The sequence below is a fragment of the Haemaphysalis longicornis genome, unplaced genomic scaffold (genome assembly GCF_048455015.1).
Source record: "Haemaphysalis longicornis isolate Haplotype H1 unplaced genomic scaffold, Haemaphysalis longicornis Haplotype H1 scaffold_4, whole genome shotgun sequence".
Classification (NCBI taxonomy): domain Eukaryota; kingdom Metazoa; phylum Arthropoda; class Arachnida; order Ixodida; family Ixodidae; genus Haemaphysalis; species Haemaphysalis longicornis.
The window spans coordinates 150,439,875-150,448,668 of NW_027526361.1; positions in this window are offsets into that span (position 1 = coordinate 150,439,875).

Below are 8,794 nucleotides of genomic sequence, written 5' to 3' on the forward strand. Positions count from 1 at the left end.
TAACCTTGGGCATCGTCCAATCACGGTGCCCCCTCCTCCCAACGTCACAGCTTAGTTGGTGCGGCCGCCGCGAACCGCGCATGATAGTTTTTCTTCTTTCGCGCTTTGTAAAATAATTAGCGATTTGTCAACCCGATAAACGATGAGAAGTGTGCTAATTTGCGCCAGTCTACACAGTGCAAGCAAAAACGGGAGCTTGACAAATTCACTTCAGTGTCCCTTTAATGACCCCACATTGAAGGAGAAACAAAGAAGTGCCATGACCAAGACGGGTTTGCGTGCGAACGAGTCTCTGCGCCGTGCAACAAACCGTCAACAGCTCGCGATCGCCGACAGCCGCGAGCAGAGCAGCATAAACAGTGACAATAACGCAAGACGGTGAGAACGCGCCGTTAAGAATTTTGTAAACGTCGCTAATATAACTGCCGCGAGAAGAAAGCAAGCTTTTCAGTACGAGATATGCGAACTGACTGCAAAACCGCCAAAAAGGAGCGCTCACCTGGTCGGCCGATGGTGGAGAGTTGAACGCCCACAGCTAACTGCAAAGCTGTTGTACCAGAAGACGCTGGAGCTGTTGAACGACGACTGGCAGGGCGACAGCCATCGCCAGTATACGATTTCTTGCGTCGACCGCATAAGTCGAACGCGATTACTTGAATCGCTATGGTGCGCACGCCATGTAGGCAGCAGTCGGAAAAATGTAAACATCCCGCGCGGGAACGCTGGGAGCAAACGTGACATCACATCCGCCTAGCGCTGCTCCTCACCCGCTGAAATGGTGGGTAATTCCTCCCATGAAGGGCAGGTCTGGTCACGCGCGTTCACAGGCGCCGTATGTGCGCCGCAGCATAGTTTTATACTAATATATGCTAGAGGGAAATCTGTCGCTGCAGTCGCGGGCCCCGTGGGCGGCGCCATTGCCGCTAGCGACGTTCCTCGTATGCGTAGCTAGCCATGTGGCTTCTTTTTGTCTCGAAGCCAAAATCAACAAAAAAGGGTAACATTTTTTCTTGTTCATCGTGCATGAAGCTACTATATTATCACTGACAAATTAATCTTTTTTGGGGTTCATTTTTATGATAAGAAAACAAATTTGATGAGCCTTCTACAGTGATATTGTTGCTTTTATGCATCCAAAGCCAACTTTTCAACTTGTTCTTGAGCCATGCCTTGGAAAAGTCGAACATGCCTGCCCGACACACGACGGAACGCTCGAGGAAGCGCGGCTCCCCTAGACAGTGGCGCCAGATTTCCCTCTAGTAGACATTAGTATGAAACTCTATGCGCCGCAGCGCTCAGTGGCTCAGTGCTGCCACGCACATCGGAATTTGTGACGCAGAAAGTGCATGGTTTGATATCCTGCGATGAATATGCTGCCATGCGCTGCTGTCAAGTGAGCTACCAGCATGTAATCTAGCAACAATTGGCAGTACTTAAAGGGCTTTGCGTTCTAAGGGTTCAATGCAAGGACCTAAAATCGCTACATGCAAATACTGAGCCCCTTACCGTAGATGTGTTACCTTCGAAAAAGCTAACATTATTTGTTCAGTTGGAGCTCCATTGTAGAACTGCTACCCACTCAACAATCAGATTTACAATTTGTCAAAGAAGATTGCCAAGGTATGTATAAAAATCAAGCCTCCCTAATTTTTGCAAGAAATCAACTGCAAAAACTCCCACAGCTGGAACACAGTTCACAAGGTACAAACGCAGCCCAGAAGGACTGTTTTTTTCTTCATCTGTAAACGACAGATGGGAACATTATAGTTGCAACAAACTGGTGAAATTGTCTGCCGTTGTATTTTTTCTACTCAGTTTAATTTTTCAGAGCGCGCGTTTGATACTTATTTTCCCGGTGGGCTGTATTGTGCAGATTAAAGCGGACTTCTGGGCAAATGAGTACTGAATCGTAGACATGTAATCCCTCTACCATGCGGTGACAAATACGCAGGGAAGACATCGCGATGCTTGCACATGCGCGTGCGCGAGCGTCTATGGCACGTCAAGAACGGGCCCACTGGACAGCTCAGTGCACTTTGCCGGAAATGCAAATGCACGCCTTGCTTTAATGAGACTCTTGTGCCATCATAAACAATGACATTCTTTCTTTTTCTGTCGTGTATACAGGTCGCGAAAGTCTTCGTTTGAAGTTTTTGGAACTTCTGTAAAAATGTATGGTGCCTAAGTTGGAGCCTTAAACGTTGTTATGCATGCCTATTTTCGGCGCGGACAATGAGTTTTTTAATGCCTACGAAACCGACGTCTGGCAATTAGTGCGTGAAAAGTGATCTGTTTGATGCTATTCTTTCCCCTTCTTTCAGTCCTTTCAAGTCACTTTCAGGCTTAGTTGCTTAAGCAACAGGAGTCCACAATTTACACCCTACAAATAGAAGACTCTATTCTACCGAGCGGAAATGACTCACTTAATGCCAGCACGTGCACTGCATATTAAGTGGCTGAGTCATTATTTCCTATTTACGGAACATTTTCGAGCGCTGGCACACCTTTTCTAAACCGGTTTGATCTAACCATGGACTCATCAAAATGCGAATCGTGTGCGCGCGCTTAACGGTAGCATCGCTGTGGTACACGAATACACAAGGTGCTCGTACGCATGAATGGCGTCACTTAATACATGTATATCAAGAAATAAATAAATAAATAAATAAACCTTTATTTTCGGTGCCAGGGAACAACCCTTGGGTCTTGGTGCTGGTACACCATACAAAACAAAAAAGAATACTAAAATTAAGAAGAGACAACACACAAAACCATCTGTATGGCAGAAACAATAAAGTAAAAATAGTTACAGAAATCTCAGAAAGCAAAAAAGTAAAAAAGAACAAAAGGTCAAAAAAGAAAAAAAAGGCCTAGTGTTGCAAGCCATGACACTCGGCCAGAGAAACATTCAATACACGTGAAAAATAGGAACTATACAAGCAAATATTCAATGCACATGACATCGAGTATACGTATAAAACTAAGGGTTTCTGACAAAATGTTGGGAAGTTCCAAAATGACAAAAAAAACTTCTGCGTTACCGGCACTGACACTCAAACCTACAAATATTCAAGCAACACAAAACATGGAAAAGTGAAAACAAACACGCAATAACAGGGTTTGCGTATAATAAATACGGCACATAAATTTGTGACGACATAACGGAACTTAAGCTACAACAGTTTTCAACTCATTAAAGAACAAAGCAAAAGAGCTCTGGAATAAATAAAAACGATCGGAATGTTCACTATATGCAAATTTTATTCTGCAGATGGACGAGCATCGGCTATTTAAAGAAACCGGTCTGAACGCTCCAAATTTTCTGAAAAGTTGATTCCGCAAGTTGACATTGATAAGTGTAACAGAATCATCACACAAAATCATACCATGAAGAAGTTTATAAAGCAAGATAATATAAGCTCGCATTCGTCGACACCAATGGAAGGAATACTTTTCAGAGACGACATGCTGCCGTTTGTGTCTCCTTGCACTTGACAAAAACGGCGCTAAAGATTAAAAAAAAACATATTTTGAACCCTTTCGATACGGTCACTCTTGGACTTGCAAATTCCACTGCAAACAGCAGACCCGTATTCTAGAAGAGGTAAGCAGAGAGCCGAATGCAAATTTAAGAAAGGAATAGGACCTTTAAACTCTCTAGAATACCTACAAACAGCGCCCAGACATCGACAACAGCGCCCAGACAACGTTGTCTGCAACAGCGCCCAGACAACGTAAGAGGAGAAAGTCAGAGATGAATCAAATAGTACGCCCAGGTCCCGAATTTCGGTCACCCTCAGCGGTGCAGCGCTTGCAATTTTGGAAGAGTATTGCAACTGTTGAGTTTTTTTACTGTAGGAGACAACTTTTTTTGTGGGGTTCAAAATTAGATCGTTTTTAGCGCACCAACGATGGAATGACACGATATCAGGCTGAAGAGAATTACACTCCTGAACATTACACACTTCTCTAAATATTTTCGTATCAGCATACAACAAAAAAGAATTGTGAATGGTACAAGCAACATCGTTAATGAAAATGTAAAAAAGAAGGGAACCCAGAACAGAGCCTTGGGGCACACCACTGGTTGATTTGTACCTAAATGATGTTTCACCGTTAAAACATACATATAAATTTTGTTCCTGGAGGTACCTAAGTATAAGACCCAGCAAAGAAGCGTGGACATCTAACAGAATGAGCTTGGAAATCAATAAGGAGTGGTTGACTACACCAAAGGCCTTGCTCATGTCGCAGTGGACCCCATCAAGCTGGTTTCTACCAACGATTGCTTGGACAGTCTGCTCCATGAAGCACACGAGGGTAGCTGAGCGACCACGCATAAATACATGTTGATTAGGAATAAGGACGTGTTTAAATGAGAAAGACAAGACTTTATCAAGAGATATCCGGAAAATTTTAGATGCAGAACAAAGGAGCGAGACCAGCCTATAGATTATCGCATCAGTATCTAGGCCTGACTTCAAAACAGGGAATATACGAGAGGTTTTCCATGAGCGAGGGAGCGTGCCAGACCGGAGACAGTTATTAAATATTGAAGTGAACATAGCAACGAATATATTTGCATATGGTTTTAGAAATGCAGCATAAATACCATCTGGCTCACATGAAAGCGAAGGCTTTGGCCGCTTCATGCTGGTCCGAACGACGTTCTCTTCTAGTTGCGAAAAACCGGAGTTTCCGCCCATTGAACAAAGACGCTGCTGTTATCACTACCACCGCTAATCCCAGAAAAGAAGAAAATCGACGAGCAAAGCAGGCAGCCACCTCTGCAACCTCAGCGCCATTGGAGTCTAGTAGACGAATAGATTCTTTAGTTGTACTAGATCTAGAGTGGATGTACTTAAGGATCCTGGTTGATGAGTTGATTTAGCTTCTACAGACGCCAGTTGCGAAGTATGATCACGTTTGTGCAATATTTGGCATGGGGTAAGTAGACGCCGGAATTCATGAGCACACTGGTTGGCACCAGAGCGCTTCATCTTTCTCTGCGCACGTTCCTTGAGTTTCAGGACATCCCGCAATTCCGAAGAAAACCAGTGTGTTAGCTTGAACTTCTTCGGTAAATATTGCAGGATGTATTTCTTCATAAAAAATAGCACCATCCCAGTAAAACGGTGAACTTATTCATTGACATCAGTGTGGTTAATGACTGTCGACCAAATGGAACCCGAAAAGTAGCCATGCAGCCCAACATAACCTCTCCGGGCGAACGCGTAACGAGGTAGCGTGCCGCTGGAATTAACGGAACGGTGGAGCATTGAATGGAAGCAACAGGTAATAGAAAGAGGACGATGAAATCTGTCGGGTATTACTAAAGAACCATCAGAGCGCGACAAACTAACGCCATCAAAGTTCGAAAAGCACAGGTCCAGAATATTTCCATTGCAGTTTTCTATTTGATTACACTGTGCCATAGAAGTGAAAAACAAAAAACCGAGTAACCTCTTGCCCTTGTGTTCAATGATGTGGTTATAGTGGTAACAGGTTAGCTGGCTCCACTGAATGCAAGGAGCGGTAAAGTCTCCGGAGGAGGACCTTGCGGTTGCAATGAGTAGTAAGCACCTGTTAAATGGAGGAGAATAAGTTATTTAACGCGTCAGGAGCTACATCAGGAGGAATGTAAAATACACCACGTAGAAGTTGTTCAGTTTTAGAGAGATGAATTTCAACCCAGAGAGACTCATCTGCGTTTTGAATATCGCTACGTAGCACAAACGGGAGAGATTTAACGACGGCAAAAATCACTCCGCCCTTTTCTGTTTGCATAACGTTAAGGCATGATCATTACAATAAACATGGTAATTTTGAGGAAAATAATCACCATACAGGATATCAGGGCTCAACTAAGTTTCAGAGACAGCTATTAACGGAAAACACGAAATGAGAACATTACCCAAAAAATTCAGTTGCCTTAGTACGAAGATCTCGCACATTCTGATAAAACGCTTCTTAACTAGTCATGAATGTTTGTCTTGTCTGATTCGCTCAGAGCTGTGAAGCATGCCTTCACGAAACATGCCTCAAAACTCCCTAAAGAGGCAGTCTTTCGGCCAAACAGCGAGTTCATTTAAGCATTCGAAACACTCTTCACTCAGGGTAATATAAAAGGATGCATACGTGTCAAATTCGGTCTTCAGTCGTCGGCAGCTCAAGGGCGACACACCTACGGTTGACAGATGGACATTGAGACAAGCAGAGGTGCACGGAGAAAGCTTTGAAACAAACATAGCTTTGGGGCGCTTCGGCTGCGAAACGACGACGAGTGCAGATGTCTTCGATGCACCCACGCATGCCCGGCTTCGGCACTTTTTTCAATAGTAGGAGGATGACAGCCAATCACAGGCACGGAAAGCGCCGGGGAAGGTGTCGATGCAGTTGGAGGCAGTGCAGGAGACGCTGGAGACACAGACTGCAGCGGGGCCGTCGTAGCCGACGAGGATGATATTTCCTTGTTGACAGCTTGGGCGAAAGAAGGCTTCCCCGAGCTGCCACGCACTCCATCCTGCAAAGCAGCGGGGCGCTGAAGAAATTCGGCTCGCAAGGAGCAAACGTCTGCACGCAGGGAAGCGACCACCTTCACTTAGTGGGCTCGGTCTCCGTCCCTCTCCTGACGGAGGCAGTCAAAAGCCTGCGCGTTTTCCCGGCGCAGAAGGTCGTTGTCCTCCCGCATCCGGGCCACTTGGTCGCTGAGGAAAGAAATTCCCTACAGCGAGTCAATGAGGAGCGCTTGAAGACCTGCAGCTTCGACGCCAAGGTCACCCGGTTGGGACGGCGGCATCGGGGCCTTCTCGACGACTGCCAGCGAGTCTCGTCAAAGGGAGCAGAGGGAAGAAGCCCTGCTTGCGAACGCGCGGATACCGTCGCTGGCACCGCTAGTCCTAGCCGCCACCTTAAACATTTCACAGATATTGCACTTGAACGGCCGTGCACCAGATCTCAGGAGCTGAAGCTCAGCGTCCGGCCATACAACACACTTCGCGTGCACGCGTTTCTTACAGGCAATGCAGCGGGAAAAGTTTTGCTTACCGTAAAAACACAACAGCATAAAACACAGCAATCTTTCCTAGGCGCCATCTTGCGGCAAGATGACGCCTCGCAATCAATCAATCGATCAGTTTATTTTCAGTTCCAAGGAACATAGGTGACGTCTTAGTGCTGGTACACTAACAAAAATAAGAAAAACACTCAATGACATGACACATACAACACCGATCTCTAAAAATAGGCTACACTAATACAAGCACAGAGAAAAGTAATAACAATGATGTGGAACACAGTGAACGGAATAGTTACACAAATATACTAGGTAAGTGAGCACCCAAACAAATAAAAGTTCGTGAAGTAAGCATGAAAGCGTTTACAAACAAGAAGTTGAAGAATGTGCACTAGTGTGTAATGGAACGAGCCGATAAAGGTACGTGGCATAACGAGAATATGCGGACGCGGTAAGGGAATATACCGTTAGCTAGAAACAGCACTGATCCACCCTATACGAAACTGCGTTATAGAATCAGTAAACACATCCAATTTCTCACGATGTAAAATGTACAGGCTTTGCAGTCGGTGGACAGGCTAGTTACGAGTACCAGTTGCGCCGGTATGGAATAAATAGCGCGACCGCGTGGACTTCTTGGGAACTGGGAACAGAGACTGCAGGGGCCTGATTTTAAGGCCCGACCCCGGCCGGAACCCGCTTTGTGAAGCCCGAGCCCGACCTGGGCCCGTAACACCAAGCCCGGGCGCGGCCCTGGCCCGGTAATTTATCTTTGAGCCTATAGGAGGGCCTGCGTGTGTGTGACCAGGCCCGGTCTTAGACGCTGAAGAAAATTTGTTTATTATATTTGGTCCAGTGTCTTCGTAGCGGGAAATCAGATGGAGCATCTACTCTATACAAGCACGTCATGAATTGAAACGCAAAAAATAAGGGTATAAAAGTCCTCGTAGTTTAGCTTACACCGTCTGCAGTTCACGCCACATCGGCGTAATAATATCCCGTATTCTTACACGAGAGACACCATCACCTTTGATGACCAGACTCTTGTCAACTTCACGTGGTTGTCTCGGTCGCAAGTTCCTCTCACCCTCTCCCCAAGCCGAATCCTTACAACTCTCCCGAGCTCTGGAGGCGCGCCCTGTCCAGCCCATGCCTCTCCGACCAGCTCCGGCTGGTGGAGCGGGCTGTAGCGGCTGGCAAGGCATATGGGGTCCTGGACTGAGGACTTCACCTCCTGAAGAGTTCACGGAACCTTTTTCCTCAATAAATATGTTTATCCTCCTCCTCCCCCTCGGTCACAAGTTGGTATTGCTGAAATTTCTTGCTCCCCATTTGAATCCACGAGCATGTGCGTGCGTCGAAACATTTTCCCTGCAGTGGTTGTGAAGCGGTGGCGTTTCTCTAGCGCGCGAGTTCGATTTCCAGCCACGGCAGCCGCATTCAGATTTTTTCGACATTTAAAACACACGTACATAGACATAGGTTCACAGCTCCAGGGTGCCTTAATTAATTCCTTCCCTGCTAGAACATTCCTTGTAACCGTATCTGTGATATGTTATGCATATCAAAGTTTTACTTTGATATGTTATACTTTGATATGCTATATCTTGATTCAGTACCTGGAATGTCATTAAAATTGCAGTATAGTGACTATCAGACCTAGCAAAACAGGTTTTTAAAACGATGTGTAAACTAACAACAAAAAGCGCGTAAAAGTAAACTCAGAATGTTCATTTTATGCTCTTTTCTACACTTCACGTCGGAACTATTAACCGCCGA